We start from the raw sequence: 19001 nt of genomic DNA, 5'->3' as shown, positions 1-19001 counted from the left end.
TCCCAAATGTGGCCGTCACCAGGGGGCCATATCCCCGCTGCCCCTCTTGTTAGATTCCTTATGGGGTGTAGTTTCCAGAATGGGGTCACTTGTGGGGGGTTTCTACTGTCCTGGCCGCACAGAGGCTTTGTAATTGCATCATGGCATCCTCTAATGCAGGGGTGGGGAACCTTTTCCATGTCGAGGGCCGGTCAGGCCTTAATAAAATCATTCGAGGGCCGCACTCAATGTTATACCGTGTGCGGCAGTTAGTAGCGTGGGTTTGCAGCACCCGAACAAGGCAAAGTATTGTTCCCCTAATGCCCCTGCTATTGTAGTTAACCCTCTGTGATGCCCCTTGTACCTGATTTGAATCCTTAGTGATGCCCCTGGTAGCCTAGTTAACCCCCCAGTCATGTCCCTGGTGGCCTAGTTAACTCCTCAGTCATGTCCCTGGTGGCCTAGTTAACCCCTTAGTCATGTCCCTGGTAGCCTAGTTAACTCCTCAGTCATGTCCCTCGTGGCCTAGTTAACCCCCCCAGTCATGTCCCTGGTAGCCTAGTTAACTCCTCAGTCATGTCCCTGGTAGCCTAGTTAACTCCTCAGTCATGTCCCTGGTAGCCTAGTTAACTCCTCAGTCATGACCCTGGTGGCCTAGTTAACTCCTCAGTCATGTCCCTGGTAGCCTAGTTAACTCCTCAGTCATGTCCCTGGTAGCCTAGTTAACTCCTCAGTCATGTCCCTGGTAGCCTAGTTAACCCCTCAGTCATGTCCCTGGTAGCCTAGTTAACTCCTCAGTCATGTCCCTGGTGGCCTAGTTAACCCCCACAGTCATGTCCCTGGTGGCCTAGTTAACAACCCCCCCCCCCCCCAGTCATGTCCCTTGTGGCCTAGTTAACCCCCCAGTCATGTCCCTGGTGGCCTAGTTAACTCCTCAGTCATGTCCCTGGTGGCCTAGTTAACCCCCCAGTCATGTCCCTGGTGGCCTAATTAACCCCCCCAGTCATGTCCCTGGTGGCCTAATTAACCCCCCCAGTCATGTCCCTGGTGGCCTAATTAACCCCCCCAGTCATGTCCCTGGTGGCCTAGTTAACCCCCCCAGTCATGTCCCTGGTGGCCTAGTTAACCCCCCCAGTCATGTCCCTGGTGGCCTAGTTAACCCCCCCAGTCATGTCCCTGGTGGCCTAGTTAACCCCCCCAGTCATGTCCCTGGTGGCCTAGTTAACCCCCCCAGTCATGTCCCTGGTAGCCTAGTTAACCCCCCAGTCATGTCCCTGGTGGCCTAGTTAACCCCCACAGTCATGTCCCTGGTGGCCTAGTTAACAACCCCCCCCCCCAGTCATGTCCCTTGTGGCCTAGTTAACCCCCCCAGTCATGTCCCTGGTAGCCTAGTTAACCCCCCAGTCATGTCCCTGGTGGCCTAGTTAACCCCCACAGTCATGTCCCTGGTGGCCTAGTTAACAACCCCCCCCCCCCCCCCCAGTCATGTCCCTTGTGGCCTAGTTAACCCCCCAGTCATGTCCCTGGTAGCCTAGTTAACCCCCCCCCCCCCCCCCAGTCATGTCCCTGGTGGCCTAGTTAACCCCCAGTGTCTGCCCCAAATGAAAAAAATAAACATCCCACTCACCTTTCCTCCGCTCCCACGCTGTCCAGGTCCTCTTCTCCCTCCTCTCTTCTGTGCCGGTCTTCTCCTGCAGGCGGCGCGCGATGAAATGACGTCATCGCGCACGGCCCGCAGGAGTCAGAAGACGTGCGCCGCTCTGCGCCGCGCTGGTGAGGCAGGAGCCGGCATACCACACATCTTCCTGTGTCTGTGCCAGCTCCTGCCTCACCAGCGCGGCGCACGTCACAGGAGGTCAGGAGTCAGAAGATGTGCACCGCTCTGAGGGGAAGGAGCCGGCACTCACAGCATCCTCCTGGCAGCTGTCACAGACACAGGAGGATGCCGTGTGTGTCGGCTCCTTCTCCTCCAGAGCGGCGCATGTCACAGGGGAGCCGCGGGCCACATCCGGAGGTGTCAGGGGCCGGATGCGGCCCGCGGGCCGGAGGTTCCCCACCCCTGCTCTAATGGGAATAGCGGCCATACCTATTTAGCTGGGGGAAAAGGGACAATTCTAATTTATTTGGGGGTATTAGGCCAATTATAAGTTTATAAGGTTGAAAATGACAGGTGTCCATCAAATTCAACCTGTGTTGATCCAGAGGAAGGCAAAAAACCCTTGTGAGGCAGACGACAGTAGCCTCATCACTGGGAAATATTCCTTCCCGACTCCATAATGGCGATCAGAATAATCCCCGGATCAACGTGACCCCTGAAATAGGAATAAGGGACAGAATTTAGAATATGTAGAACCCCAGTGACGTGTGGTACGCCTTGGAGCGATCCTGTATGCAGAGGCCGGGGGGATCAGGACAGGTGTCACACTGGAAAATGGTGTCCTTCCTGATCCCCCTGTTACACCACACTCTGCACTTCTTCTGGGGTCTCCCTTTCTACAGTGTGGGGGACGTCACCTGGAAATGTTGTCCTGGTGCGATACGGGGTCCTTCATATCCAAAAGCGCTGGGTCCGCTCCATGGCTGCTAAATTTTAGGGCTCTATTACTACTTCTGATATGTTCGGATCGTGCCGCAAGCTACAGGGCAGCGAGGGACCGGAAGAGGGGGGTGCTGGTATAAAAGTTATCCCCGTACAGGTGGTGACCTTTATCCAGCAGTGGGAAGATCAGTTCCCGGACGATCTTCCCACTAACTCCGAGGATGGGGGAGAGGGGGCATCTGGGGCTGGATTCGGGTGTCCCTTCCTTCATACACTCTAAGGGTACGTGCACACTGCGGAATCGCGACAGATAACCCTTTGTGCATTCCGCAGCTGGCACCCGCCGGCGGACTGATGCAGGCGCACGTCTCCACACGTGTCATAGACTCCATTCTATGCACGGGCGGATTCCGCTCTCCGTCCATCGTGTTCATTCTTTGGATGGACGACAGATTCCGCCCGTGCATAGAATGGAGTCTATGACACGGGTGGAGACATGCGCCCGCATCAGTCCGCTGGCGGGTGCCAGCTGCGGAATGCACGAAGAGTTATCCTTTGCCATTCCGCAGTGTGCACGTACCCTAAATCTGTAAGTGTACCCTGAGGTACGCTCACAGAGTTTGTAGAATTTCATTCCATACCGTGATCTCTTATTGGGACGGTACTGGCGGAAAAGACGTGTCTGGGGGGCAGCGTACGCTACGCTACCCCCAGACACATCACCGGATGATGAGGATGAATGGAGGAAAAAAGGATCCCCCCATTCATCCTTACTGGCTGTTTCGGTGTCGGAGGCAATAATAGCATATGCGTCCGACACCGAAAACACCCTTTGGGCCACTTTTATATATGGATTGGTATATGGGGTATGTAGTGGTGTAGTGTCAAACTTTATTCAATGTAGTGTGGTGTAATGTAGTGTTTTTTACGTGTTTTTTTTACAGTAAGTATAAAAAAAAAACCTACGCCAACAAAGGAGTTGCTGATAAATGCCGCACTTATGTGCGGCACTTATAAGCAGGCCGTGGCAGTAGAATATAGAAAAAAAACACCCTACGCCAAAAAGGAGGAGTTGCTGATTAGCAGCGCACTTTCGTGCGATGCTGATCAACACTCAGCGGCGATAGGGTGCGGAAAATAGAAAAAAAAAAATTTGAAAAAAAAAAACTTTTTCTACATTCTGAACATCCCTGTAGCTGCTAAGTGTATTATACATATCAGCCGCTAGAGGGCAGCAGAGCGCAAAATACGGAAAAAGCCGACGCTGGAGCCGAAAATAGCCGAGAGAAGCCGAACGTGACGTCACGGAGGAAGCCGAAGACCCGAACGAAAATGAGGACGCCGCGAACCCGGAAGACGCTGATCAGGAGCCCGGGACAGGTGAGTAATGTACAAATACCTGCTCTGGACCCCTCTGCTACCTAGCTGAGGGGTCCAGGGCAGGTATTTACTATATTGTGGGACTCTGATCGCCGTGCCACCGGCCCGATCGCCGTGAACGGCCGGCCGGCCGTTCACGACGATCGGGCCGGTGGCACGGTGACCACCATTACTTTTTACAGTAATGGCGGTCGGTGCCGTCCTCGGACAGCACCGACCGCCATTTTTTTCCGATCGCCGCTATTGGCTGATCTGAATTGATCAGCCTATAGCGGCGATCGTAAGCACGAGGGGTGTTAAGCACCCCCCGTGCCGAGAAGCTAAGATGGCCTGCTATGATTTATAGCAAGCCATCTTCCCCGACCGCTGTGTGTGAACACGCAGCGATCGGGGAAACATCGGGCGTACCTATACGCCCGTTTGCGTTAAAGCCCACCCTGCGGGGGCGTATGGGTACGCCCGATGTCGTTAAGGGGTTAAGCACAGTGTTGCTATATTTCTGTTATGGACTGTTTATGCTACAAATAAACTCCAAGCTGTTTTATAAGTCCAAGTGTGCTGCTGAGCTGTGTCCAACACACCATCCCCCGTGTACAGACAACAACAAGAAAATGGCTGAAGAAAAGTACACTGCACCTCCTGATAGTAAGTAAATAAATATCTATGAAATCTTTATTAATTCATCAATGTAAAGGGACGAACATTTAAAATCATTTAAAAATACACACATACCAATTCACCGGTTCCAATCAAACACAGCGAAAAACTGACCTAACACAAACCAATAATCGGAGCAGCAGCAAAAGTCATACAAAAAATGGCAGATATATTGCAAACCAAAAAGTGTGCAGAATCACAAATAATAAATTCCAAAAACCACAAAAAATTGCAAAGAACGATGTAAGGCACAAGGCCATAGATCACCTAAAAAACATCAAATGCAAAAAATGAGACAAATGTTAAATGGCTGCTGCCAACACACCATCCCCCGGGAAGATCCTTACAATATATATTGTGCTTATGTATTAGGAGCTTTGGTCCTTGTTCCCAGTGTGTATATAGTTTGCTCAATAACAATTATATACCGGGAGAATATAGTCTGAGATGAGACCAATATTAACCTTTTTGTATACCATAATACACCATGTCTGGAGCCCCGCACATCACCCCAGGAACACCAATAATGATACGTGGAGGGGGGAACATCATGGCGTGCGGCTGTTTCAGCTTACAGCTCTGGCAAACTTCATATAACATCCCTTGGTGTCACTAGCCTAGCTCTCTCCTGGATCTCCTCTTACCTCTCCAACCGCACTTTTAGTGTCTCCCACTCCCACACCACCTCCTCTCCTCGTCCCCTTACTGTTGGTGTTCCCCAAGGCTCTGTACTCGGGCCTCTTCTCTTCTCCATCTACACCTCTGGCCTGGGACATATCATAGAATCCCATGGCTTCAGGTACCATCTTTATGCCGATGACACTCAGATCTACCTCTCTGGTCCGGATGTCACCTCTTTGCTATCCAGGATTCCAGAGTGTCTATCGGCCATATCCTCCTTCTTCTCCTCCCGCTTTCTAAAACTCAACATGGACAAAACAGAACTTATCATCTTTCCCCCATCTCGCTCCACCCCGCCTTCTAATCTGTCAACCACTATCAATGGCTGCACTCTGTCCCCTGTCCCCCAAGTCCGCTGCCTTGGGGTCACCTTTGACTCTGCCCTGTCTTTTAAACCCCATATTCAGGCCCTGACCGCCTTCTCCTCAAAAACATTTCCAGAATCCGCTCTTTTCTCACCCCTGACTCCACCAAACTGCTGGTCCATGCTCTCATTATTTCCAGCTTGGACTACTGTAACATCCTCCTCTCTGGCCTCCATCCAACTCCCTTGCCCCCCTCCAGTCTATCCTGCTGCCCGACTTATCCACCTTTCCCCTCGCTTGGCCTCAGCCTCTCCCCTCTGCCAATCCCTCCACTGGCTCCTCATTGCCCAACGTATTCACTTTAAATTGTTGACCATGACATACAAGGCAATCCACAACCTGTCCCCTCCGTACATCTCTGACCTGATATCCCGCTACCGTCCCTCACGCAACCTTCCATCCTCCAGTGACCTCCGTCTCCGCCCCCCCCTTGTTCGTACCTTGCACAACCGCCTCCAAGACTTTGCCCGAGCCTCCCCCATACTCTGGAACTCGCTACCCCGACACATCCGTCTCTCATCCACCATCAAGTCCTTCAAAAGTAACCTGAAAATCCATCTCTTCAAACTAGGCTACAACCCACAATAACTCTGCATCACACTTGAATGGCTGCACTTTACCTCCTGTTTCTCTCCCTATACCCTATAGATTGTGAGCCCTCGCGGGCAGGGTCCTCTTCCCCCATGTACCAGTCTGTCTTTTGCCTTCATGTAATGTTTTCTGATCTTGTATTGTTCCTGCCTGTTGCCTATCTTTTGTATAGCGCTCTGGAATAAGGGCGCTTTATAAATTAATAATAATAATAATAATAATAATAATAATAATAATAATAATAAAAATAATAATAGAAGGAAGGATGAATGGAGAACAGTACAGAGACATTCCTGATAATCTGTATAATTAGTAGGCTCTCTAGCAATACCCCTAAAAATAATATTTTTGAGACAAATATGAATCTCGAGATGTAAATGAATCATAAATATAGCACTTTATCTAAATCAAAAATTCAAATTCATAGAAACATATAAACATATAACTACACGCTTACACATAAATTCTCTGTATATAAATCTCATGAAATTACAAATGATATAGTTCAGGATATAGACTTGATGGATGTTTATAGGTTAAAATTCATAAAATAAAATTCATTTATACTATTACTACAGACTGCTGGCTGGGACTTGCAGTGCTGCTACCGCGATTTAACCAGCACACTGTGGTGATCGGCTGCTGGCAGAAAGGGGACATTAGGTGTTGCATACAGACCCCTAAGAAGTGCTCAGTGTACTCCTTTTTGATTTTGGGGCTGGTGGTCCTGGTGTACTGCACTGTATAGCTGGGAGTTGTAGTGCATCTCGCATAGAACTAACTTCACTGCTCATATTGTATTGGGGTGACAAAGAGTGTGTACAGTTGTTGCCCATACCAGATAGCACCACCTAAACTAGTGTGTATTGCACTGTATAGCTGGGAGTTGTAGTACATCCCGCATAGAACTTAATTCACTGCTTATATTGTATTGGGGTGACAAAGCGTGTGTACAGTCGTTGCCCATACCAGATAGCACCGTAGAGCCCCACAAAACCATTGGTTACTACAACTATTTTTCAAGATATCTGTATTTCATACGCAAGGCCTTTCTCAGTTCCATACTGTGCAGTGTCCATAAAATGGTGAACCCCAGGGGTAAGGGTCGAGGGCGTGGGGTTCCAAGTGATGTGGTTGCTGGAGGCTGTGTTTCAGGGCAGGGTGACACAGCAGCACCTGTTGAGGAGGTAGCAGTGGCACACTGCAGACGTCCACTCCTTAGCTTCTTTGACCAAGGTAGACCGTTATTGAAACCGCAGCAGTGTGAACAGGTGATCAAGTGGATAGCGGATAATGTGTCCAGTAACTTATCCACCACCCAGTCTTCAACGCAGTCTGCCCACGCTACCCACGGGAGTGGAGCCCTTGCTCTATTAGCTCAGCCTCCTTCCCCACAGCCTGGCCCCTCCAGGGAAAGAAGGGAATCAGATCCACCACCATGCTCCCAGGAACTCTTTTCTGGACCCTCAGAGCAACCGGAGCAGTCGATCCTGATGCCCAAACTATGCAGCTCCCGCAGTCAGTGGGTGATGAGAGTGGGGACTTGCAAGCGGGGTTGGAAGAGGTGTCTGATGATGACGATGAGACCCGGTTGTCAGACAGTGAGGTTGTTGTCATGGATGTAACTCAAAGTGAGGAGGAGAGTGAGGAGCTGGTGATAAGAGGAATTTTACCTTTTCATCCACCTTATTCCCAAGTGACTATCCCTGTCCAAATTGAATAAAGCTGAGTGCTAGCGACAAGGAGAAAACACCAGACACAAATAGTCGGTATTGCCTTCTCTCTCAGCGGAGATAGAAGTATACTACCCTTTAGTTTCAGATTGATTTTATGTTCCTTCATTATAGGCGGAGTTTCAAGTCACAAAGAGCATACATATAAAACTGTGATTGGTTATTCCATAAATGGTTAGCTATTTCCTGTTCTGCGCAGTGGTTAGTGGTTAGGCGTCTGTGTTATCAGTTATTAGGCATCATCTTCTTTTGTGAGTTCAGGGTGGGATCCTCTCGGGGGGTGGGGGGGGGAGGTTGCCAACATTCCTTGTAGATTAGCTAGAAGCGGTTCCAAAGCTGGAGACATCTGAGAGATTACAATGTTTTTCCAAAAGTATTAACCCTTCATGGTCACCTTCACACTGGTGGATGAGGACAAGGTGACTGACCCGAGCTGGGTGGATAAGGTTAGTGAAGACCGTGCTTCTGAGGGGGGAGGCAAGTTCACCCGCAGGACCGGTTGGAAGAGGAAGAGGGGTGGGCAGAGGGAGAGGCAGGGGCAGAGCAAGTAGATCAGCAACTGTTTCACTTAGTCAAACTCCCGTGGCCAGGGCTAGATGTTCCGAAGTCTGGAGGTTTTTTAAAGAAACTGCGGCTGACTGACGGACTGTATTGTGCAACGTGTGCCACGCCAGGATCAGCAGGGGAGCCACCACTATCAGCCTAACCACTACCAGCATGCGCAGGCATATGAGTGCTAAACACCCCACTCAGTGGAACCAAGGCCGTTCAGTGACTGCAAGTCGCACCCCTGCTCCTTCCCCTGTGTCAGGTGCTGGCTCTGTCAGTCCCCCCGCCCAGGCCCCAGGCACGAGCGCCTCCCACCCTACACCCACCCCTTCACCTCCACTATGCTTCGCACCCTCCAGCAAGGTGTCCAAGCGCAGCGTTCAACTGTCCCTGCAGCAGACCTTTGCACGGAAGCGCAAGTACACTGCCACTCACCCGCATTCACAAGCCCTAAATGTGCACATAGGCAAACTGCTGAGCTTGGAGATGCTGCCCTATCGGCTGGTAGAGACGGAGGCTTTTAGGAACCTCATGGCGGTGGCTGTCCCTCAGTACTCTGTCCCCAGCCGCACACCAGCACGTGTCGGATGACATCATCCGTGTCCTGACCAACGTGGTCAGCAACAAGGTACACCTAACCACGGACACGTGGACAAGTGCTGGCGGCCAGGGACACTATCTCCCTGACGGCACATTGGGTCAACTTGGTGGAGGCTGGGACAGAGTCTGACCCTGGTTCCGCTCATGTGCTGCCCACCCTGAGGATTGCGGGGCCTACCTCGGTTGCGGTCTCTCATGAGTTTAACACCTCTTTCTCCTCCTCTTCTTCCTCCTTCTCTCTATTACTCTCCACGAGCATGTCGCCTCCATCTCGTAGCATCAGCAGTGCGGTGGGTAAGCGCCAACAGGCGGTGTTAAAACTGCTGAGCTTAGGCGACAAGAGGCACACGGCCCAGGAGCTGTTGCAGGGCATCACGGCGCAGTCAGATTTTTGGCTGGCTCCCCAGAGCCTCAAACCATGGTTGTGTGTGACAACGGGCGAAACCTGGTGGCGGCTCTGCAACTCGGCAGGCTCACACATGCACCATACCTGGCCCTCGTGTTCAACCTAGTGGTGCAGTGGTTTCTTAAGACCTACCCCAATTTGGCTTACTTGCTCACCAAGGTGTGGCGCATCTGTGCGCATTTCCGCAAGTCAACCACGGATGCTGCCACCCTTAGGGCAGTGCAAAGGCGCTTGCAACTGCCGGCTCAAAGACTGCTGTGCGACGTGCCCACAAGGTGGAATTCCACCTTCCAGGTGGTAGCCAGGGTTTACCAGCAACGCAGAGCCATTGTGGAATGCCAGATGTCAACCTCGGTGCGAAGCGGTAGTCATGTCAGTCAGCTACCTCAAATCTACAATGAGGAGTGGACGTGGATGTCTGCTATCTGTCAGGTACTGGGCCCCTTTGAGGAGTCAACACAGATGGTCAGCGGAGATGACGCCATCATCAGCCTCCCCATCCCGCTGCTGTGTCTGCTTCAAACCTCCCTGCTCAGCCTGAAGTCTGACAATTTGCCTTCGTCTCAGGAGATGGGTGAAGAACAGCCGCCGCTGATCCTTACTTGTTGAGCGTGTATGGCCTGAAGAGGATGAATCGGCGGAGGAGGAGGAAATTGAGGCTAGTCAGGAGATGGAGTTCTTGCGTGTTGGGACCCTGGCGCACATGGCTGACTTTATGTTAGGATGTCTTTCCCGTGACCCTCGGGTTAAAAAAATTTTTTGACAACACAGATTACTGGGTGTTCACCCTCCTGGACCCTCGGTACAAACAGAACTTTCCCACTCTCATTCCTGCCGAGGAACGCAGTATGAGAGTGAATCAATATCAACAGGCCCTGATGCAGAAGCTGAAAATTTACTTCCCATCTGACACCACTAGTGCCAGAGGACGTAGTTCTTTGGGCCAAAGAGCGGGGGAGAGGAGTGGTGGAGCAGGCAGCTTGTCAAGGGGCAGGGGAACACTCTCCAAGGCCTTTGACGGTTTCATGGCACCCCAGCAAGACTATGTCAACCGTCCCCAGTCTAGACAGAGTAGGGGGGAAGCCTTCAGGAAGATGGTGAGGGAGTACCTTGCTGACCATACCACCGTCCTTCACGATCACTCTGCTACCTACAACTACTGGGTTTTAAAGCTGGATACGTGGCCCCAACTGGCGCTTTACGCCTTGGAGGTGCTGACCTGCCCTGTCGCTAGCGTGTTGTCAGAGCGGGTCTTCAGTGCAGCTGGTGCCATCATCACTGATAAGCGCACCCGCCTGTCCACTGACAGCACTGACAGGCTGACGTTTATAAAAATGAACAAAGCCTGGTTTTCACCTGAATTCAACTGTCCACCCGGGGAAAGCAGCTGAACATGAAGATTCTTGGTATCTCCTCTCCTCCTCCTCCTCCTCTTCCTACAATTCTCAGCCAACTGCCAAGTCTTCTTCCGCCATGCAGGGTCTGGCCTAATTATTGGGAGGCTCAATTGCTTCCTCACTCCTAATGGTTCTCTGTGTCCTCACTGCCATGCTCTGACGTCACACTACGTCTGCGGAGGAGCGGGACTGGTTGACGGGGGCCCGCTAATCATGCCCCCGCCAACCAGCCTGCTGTTTTTATTTTATTTTTTTTTGTGTAGCCGTGGCCTCACCACCCCCGGTCGAGAGGCATCAAGTGTACTCTTGATGGTAAGTGAGAGCAGTTAGCTGTCAGCACCAGGGTTCATGTCCACTACATATCCCAGCCCCTGGACTCACTCCATTTTTTGGGAGGCTCACTTGCTTCCTCACTGACTTGTAATGGTTCTCTGGGTGCTCAATGCCATGCCGCTTCTGGCCTAATTTTTGGGAGGCTCACTTGCTTCCTTACTGACTTGTAATGGTTCTCTGGGTGCTCAATGCCATGCCGCTTCTGGCCTAATTTTTGGGAGGCTCACTTGCTTCCTTACTGACTTGTAATGGTTCTCTGGGTGCTCAATGCCATGCTGCTTCTGGCCTAATTTTTGGGAGGCTCAGTTGCTTCCTCACTGACTTGTAATGGTTATCTGTGTATTCAAGGCCCTGCTGTGTCTGGCCTAATTTTTGGGAGGCTCACTTGCTGCCTCACTTACTTGTAATGGTTCTCTGGGTGCTCAATGCCATGCTGCTTCTGGCCTAAATTGTAATGGTTCTCTGGGTGCTCAATGCCATGCTGCTTTTGCCCTAATTTTTGGGAGGCTCACACACTTTTAAAGGGGTTGTCCGGCGATAAAAAATTATTCACAGAATAACACACATTACAAAGTTATACAACTTTGTAATGTATGTTATGTCTGTGAATGGCCCCCTTCCCCGTGTCCCACCACCCCCACCCGTGTACCCGGAAGTGTGGTGCGCTATACATTACCTGTCACGTGCCGACCACGGTCTCCGATCCTCAGCAGTGACGTCTTCTTTGGGAGGCCAGCGGATCTTCCCGAGTGCCGGCCGCCCTCTGCAGCGTCATCCGAAGCTCAGCCGCGATTGGCTGAGCATAACTGTGCTCAGCCAATCGCGGCTGAGCAGCTGATGACGTGGCCGCGTCATCAGCCGCTCAGCCGCGATTGGCTGAGCACAGTTATGCTCAGCCAATCGCGGCTGAGCTTCGGATGACGCTGCAGAGGGCGGCCGGCACTCGGGAAGATCCGCTGGCCTCCCGAAGAAGACGTCACTGCTGACGATCGGAGACCGTGGGCGACACGAGATGCGGTGAGTATAATGCACCACACTTCCGGGTCTAGCGTGGGTGGGGGGAAACACGGGGAAGGGGGCCATTCACAGACATAACATGCATTACAAAGTTGTATAACTTTGTAATGTGTGTTATTCTGTGAATAATTTTTTATCGCCGGACAACCCCTTTAAGGATTCTCTGTGTGCTCAATGCCATGTTAGGTCTGGTATAATTTTTGGAAGGCTAACTGGCTACCGCTTTTACCTTGTTCGCTCTGTTCTCACCGCCATGCTGTGTCAGGCTGAATTTTTGGGTGGTTCATGATATACTACCTCTGTTTTAATGGTTCCTCGTGTTCTCAAATTCCAGGGCCTCTTAAGAAGACTGTATTGTTCTATGTGTCCTCACTGCCTGACGTCACACTACGTCTGCAGAGGAGCGTGACTGGTTGCCGGGGGCGCGATCGGCGGGCCAACCAGCCGTTTTTGTTTTTTTTTTTGTGTAGCCGTGGCCTCACCACCCCCGGTCGAGAGGCATCAAGTGTACTCTTGATGGTGAGTGAGAGCAGTTAGCTGTCAGCACCCGGGTTCATGTCCACTACATATCCCAGCCTTTGGACTCACTCCAATTTTTAAGTGGGCCTAATTTTTTGGGTGGGCTCACTTGATTCCTCACTCACTTGTAATGGCTCTCTGTGTGCTGAATGCCATGCAATGTCTGGCCTAATTTTTGGAAGGCTCACTAGCTTCCTCACTCACTTGTAATGGCTCTCTGTGTGTTCAAGGCCCTGCAGTGTCTGGCCTAGTTTTGGGGAGCCTCACTAGGTGTGCCTGCCCTTGCCTCCTTTTTGCTGGGCCTTTACTGGCATCCATGTTGACTACTGCTGTACCTGCAGATTCCGCAGCGCTTCACCTATCTGTATGTTTTTGGGTGTGGGAGGAAACCGGAGTACCCGGAGGAAACCCACGCAAACACGGAGAGAACATACAAACTTTTTGCAGATGCTAACCACTGAGCCACCATGCTGCCCTTGCCTCCATGTTGGCTACTGCTGGGCCTTTACTGGCATCCATGTTGACTACTGTTGTGCCTGCCCTTGCCTCCATGTTGGCTACTGCTGGGCCTTTACTGGCATCCATGTTGACTACTGTTGTGCCTGCCCTTGCCTCCATGTTGGCTACTGCTGGGCCTTAACTGGCATCCATGTTGACTACTGCTGGGCTTTAACTGGCATCCATGTTGACTACTGCTGGGCTTTAACTGGCATCCATGTTGGCTACTGCTGGGCCTTAACTGGCATCCATGTGTACTACTGCTGACTACTGGTGTGCCTGCCTGGCCTCCATGTTGACTACTGCTGATCCCGGCAGTTCTCTGTGTGCTCAATGCCATGCAGTGTTTGGACTAATTTTTTTTTTTGGGGGGGGGGGGGGGGGCTCACTTTCTTCCTCACTCACTTTTAATGGTTCCCTGTGTTCTCACTGCCATGCTGTGTCAGGCTGAGTTTTTGGGTGGTCCCTATGCCTACCTCTATTAGGCATAATGGTGTCATTAGGCAGCCTCAGAGGCATGCATACATGCTGCCCCTGCTGTTTCCTGTCCATTTCCGTTATGTTTCCATAAATTTCTGAGGTTGACAGGTTTTCACACGACCTTCCCTTAACCGAACCGGAGTCCCCTCAAAAAATGCTCGAGTCTCCCATTGACTTCAATGGGGTTCGTTACTCTAAATGAGCACTCGAGTATCGGGAGATATTCGTTTAGAGTAACAACCACCCGAGCATTTTAGTACTCGCTCATCAGTAATTACGATAGTATGTTTACAATGTATAAATTAGTAATCCTATATAAGGCCCAAATAGTGCGGTCTATGCGCACCCAAAACTGTCCAACATAAAAACCGAAAGAAAAAACTACGAATGCAAGACCAATGTATATATAAGTACTTTATCTTTTATTAGAATATCAAAAAGAAATTATTTCAATTAATAATACATAACAGGGGGGCTAGAGCTAATACAGATCCCCATAAAAGCGGTGGATTAACTAGGTTCTTATACATAAGGTACTATATCACAAAGTAGATAACAGTAAAAATGGGGAACCTATATATACACATATATACTGGGCACTGGGTTGGTACTGCATACAATAAATAAATATATCTCACAGTGAGTACACAGAAAGAAACACCATCCACATATAATAAATATTACCCATACGTGTCCTTAGTATACGAGTCCACCTCACCATACACCCGACGCGCGTTTCGCGTGTTGCTTTATCGAGGGTGATGTCCCAAGTACTGAGCTCAAACCTTATAAATCCCATGCAACCAATCAAGCACATGCCCATCATGTGTATCATATAGAACAATCAGTGATGCCGAAAAACCGGAAGTGATATCCCTCGGTCACATGATCATGCACTGTCACATGATGGGCATATGTTAATATATCCAGGTTATTCCTACACATAAATTCATTATACCCCTGCCCAGCTTCCCCCTTCACAAATCATATTGCTATCCTATTCCTCTCATTTACAAACAACATGAATACCTTAGTTGCTGTATCCATGAACCGCATCGTAAGACCGGAAATGACGCGCGTCACATGACCGCGTCATTCCCGGAAACCCGACGCCGGAACTGCCACTCAATGAGCGTCATCCGGAGCAAAGTTGTATGTGCGGTCATGTGACATCCCGCAGGTCAGGTGACCAGCCCGGAGTCACATGACCGCACATAATATAAACATAGCCCTAGATCAAATGGACATTGCCAGTTTACAGTCTTAATGTTACATCGTGTATACAGTACAAGAAAAGAACAACATATATACCCATAATAATACCCTAATAGTGAAAATAGGGGGATAGAATGGATGATAGACGCAATAGTGTTGTATCTACATATGCGAAGTAATTAACCCCTTAGTGACCGCCGATACGGCTTTTTACGGCGGTCACTAATGGTCCTTATTCTGCTGCCATCAGCTATTTACGGCAATGGCAGAGAATAAGGCTGCGGGGCCGGGACGGCCCCAACCCCATCCCCCCCCCTTACCGACGATCGCCGCTATTAACGTTATAGCGGCGGCCGTTGGTAAAGGGCATTACCGTTGCCGCCGCCGCCTTTCATCTCCCCCCGCCGTGAATCTACGGCGGGGGGAGATGAAATAAATGTCCCCCAGACCTCAGATCAGCCCCCCCTAGTAGGGCGATCACTAACCCCCCTCCCCCGGCGGCCATCATTTCCAAGATGGCCGCCGCCATCGCTGTGAACCGACTAATGTCGGTTCACAGTGATGGAAAAGTTAAAATGAATGAAAGCCCCATGCTCTCCGCCACCGGAGGTAGCGGAGAGCATGGGGCAGTCATCGGGGACCCCCCCTGTGGGGTCCCGGTACAAGCGATCAGCGGTATATACTATATACCGCTGATCGCTTGTGCCATGTGCTCCCGGCACTTTTTATCCCCTGACACCATGAATGATTGGTGACAGGGGATAAAAAGTGATGTCACCCCCCCCCCCTTCCCCATATACTCACCTGCTCCTGGAGCTCCGTCCTCCTCGACGTCCTGGCTGGTTATGAAGTGCGCATGCGCTTCACAACCAGCCAACTCTGAAAATTTAAAGTGACAGAGACCAATTTGGTCTCTGTCACTGAACTATGATTACTGAGATAGAAAATATCACAGTAATCATAGTAATACAGTGAAAATGAATATGTAAAGTACAAAAAGTGACAAACATACAAAAAAATAAAACACACACTTTTTATTATAGTAATAATTGCAGTTTACTCCCAAATTACCCCTAACCCCTCCCCAGATTACCCGTAACGACCGCACGTTGCCCGTCACGACCGCACGTTGCCCGTAACCACCGCATGTTGCCCGTAACCACCGCAAATTGCCAGTGACCCCCTCCAGATTGCCCGTAACCACCCCAAATTACATGTACCCACCCCAGATTACCTTTAAGCACTTCAGTTTATCAGTAACAATCCCAGATTGTCTGTAACCCTTCCAGGTTGCACACTTCCAGGTTGCACATAACCCCCCCAGGTTCCCCGTAATCATGCCAGATTACATGTAACCCCCCCAGATTGCACGTAACCACCGCGCGTCGCCTCTGACCACCGCGCGTCGCCTCTGACCACCGCGCGTCGCCTCTGACCACCGCGCGTCGCCTCTGACCACCGCGCGTCGCCTCTGACCACCACACGTCGCCTCTGACCACCACACGTCGCCTCTGACCACCACACGTCGCCTCTGACCACCCCAAATTGCCAATGACCCCCTCCAGATTGCGGTGCCCATGCCAGATTACAGGTACCCACCCCAGATTGCCTATAAGAACTTCAGTTTATCTGTAACCACCCCACGTTGCCGTAACCACAGCAGGTTGCCCGTAACCACCCCACGTTGCCCGTAACCACCCCACGTTGCCTGTAACCACCCCAGGTTGCCGTAACCACAGCAGGTTGCCCGTGACCACCCCATATTGTCCGTAACCACCCCAGATTACCTGTAACTACCTCAGGTTGCCCATAACCACCCCAGACTGTCCGTAACCACCCCACATTATCTGTAATCTCATTTTTTTAATTCTATTTTAGTAAGTGCGCTATTCTAATAACCATTACTAGCTGCGGTTTTGCTGCTGTAAATTGGCGCTCCTTCCCTTCTGAGCCCCGCTGTGTGCCCATACAGTGGTTTATGCCCACATATGGGGTACCGTTGTACTCAGGAGATTACCTGCGTTACAGATTTTGGGGTACGTTTTCTCTCCTGTTCCTCGTCAAATTGAGAAATTTCAAACTAAACCAACATATTATTGGAAAAATTCGAGTTTTTCATTTTTACTGTCTACTTTTGAATACTTTCCTCTAATACCTGTGGAGTCAAAATGGTCACCACACACCAAGATGAATTCTTTCAGGGGTGCACTTTCCAAAATGGGGTGACTTATGGCGAGATTTTACTCCGCTGGCACTACAGGGGCTCTGCAAACACACCTGGCGCTCGAAAACTTCTGTAGCAAAATCTGCATTGAAAAAGCTAATTGGCGCTCCTTCCCTTCTGAGCCCGGCTGTGTGCCCATACAGTGGTTTACGCCCACATATGGGGTACCATTGTACTCAGGAGAACCTTGCGTTACAAATTTTGGAGTACTTTTTTCCTCTTGTTCCTCGTGAAATTGAGAAATTTCAAACTAAATGAACATATTATTGGAAGAATTGGAGTTTTTCATTTTTACTGTCTTCTTTTGAATACTTTCCTGTAATACCTGTGGGGTTAAAATGGTCACCACACCCCAAGATTAATTCTTTGAGGGGTGCACTTTCCAAAATGGGGTGACTTATGGGGGTTTTTCTCTCTGCTGACACTACAGGGGCACTGCAAACGCACCTGGCGCTCAAACTTCTGCAGCAAAATTTGCATTGGAAAAGCTAATTGGCGCTCCCTTCCTTCTGAGCCCTGCTGTGTGCCCATACAGTGGTTTACGCCCACATATGGGGTACCGTTGTACTCAAGAGAACCTGCATTACAAGTTTTGGGGTGCTTTTTGTCTCATATTCCTTTTGAAAATGAGAAACTTTAATCTAAACGTATATATTATTGGAAAATTAAAATTTTCCATTTTTTTACTGTTTAATTGTGAATACTTTCCTCCAGCCCCTGTAGGGTTAAAATGCTCATTATACCCCTAGATTAATTCTTTAAGGTGTGTAGTTTCCAAAATGGGGTCACTTATGGGGGTTTTCAGGTTACCAGGCTTCTAAATCCATTTAAAAAAAGAACTGGTCCCTAAAAAAATCAGTTTTGGAAACTTTCACGAAAATGTGATAATTTGCTGATAAATTTCTAAGCCCCATAACACCCTAAAAAAGTAAAATATGTTTACCAAATTATGCCAGAATAAAGAAGACATATTGGTAATGTGACTTAGTAACTAATTTATGTGCTACAATGTTCTTTTTTTAGAAGCAGAGAATTTCAAAGTTCATAAAATGCAAATTTTTTTAATTTTTCATGATATTTTGATGTTTTTCACAAAAAACACACAAAGTAGTGACCAAATTTTGCCACTAACATAAAGTGCCATATGTGACGAAAAAACAATCTCAGAATCGCTAGCATACGTTACAGCATCACGGAGCTATAAGAGCATAAAGTGAGACAGGTCAGATTTTGAAAAATTAGCCTGGTCATTAAGGCCCAAACTAGCTGCAGCACGAAGGGGTTAAAGTGACAGTGCCAAAAAAGTGCAACCCGTGCTAAAGTGTGAACACCAGTGCAAAAAAACTGTGCCATACCATGAGAAGTGCCAAACAATACTTACCTAATCAATTATATAAATAAGGACAAAATAAATATATGTACTGAATAGAGATACACATATAATTAATTATATTAATAAGGACAAATTAAATATGTGTGCTGAATAAAAGTACACATACAATTAATTACATGTTTAGTAAAGTGCATCATTATAAATATAAATACTATAAATATAAATATGTATGCAGAGAAATGTGTAAATATATAAATAGAATATACGTAAATATATGTACTGAATAAAAATATACATGAATTAATTACATGTTTGGTAAAGTGCATCAATTATTATTACAAAAAATATAAATATAAACATACCTTTCATGTTATAAATGTGTATCCGAAAAAAGTGTGTAAATATATAAATAAATAAAATATAGGTGACGGAAAGAATATATAGTGACAATAGTAAAAATAAAAATAAATAATAAGTGAGAAATAAATGAATTGTGTGGGGAGGT

The 19001-nt window shown here is 49.0% G+C and overlaps 1 protein-coding gene across 4 annotated transcripts in view; it reads left to right on the top strand.

Annotated features, from left to right (window-relative positions):
- Positions 1 to 19001, top strand: part of LOC138792246 (NACHT, LRR and PYD domains-containing protein 12-like) — a 258306-nt gene that overhangs the window by 38565 nt on the left and 200740 nt on the right. The window lies entirely within an intron of this gene.

The sequence above is a fragment of the Dendropsophus ebraccatus genome, chromosome 5 (genome assembly GCF_027789765.1).
Source record: "Dendropsophus ebraccatus isolate aDenEbr1 chromosome 5, aDenEbr1.pat, whole genome shotgun sequence".
Taxonomy (NCBI): Eukaryota; Metazoa; Chordata; class Amphibia; order Anura; family Hylidae; genus Dendropsophus; species Dendropsophus ebraccatus.
Note: the sequence above shows the minus strand (reverse complement) of the source record. Positions and strands in the feature narration are given on the sequence as shown.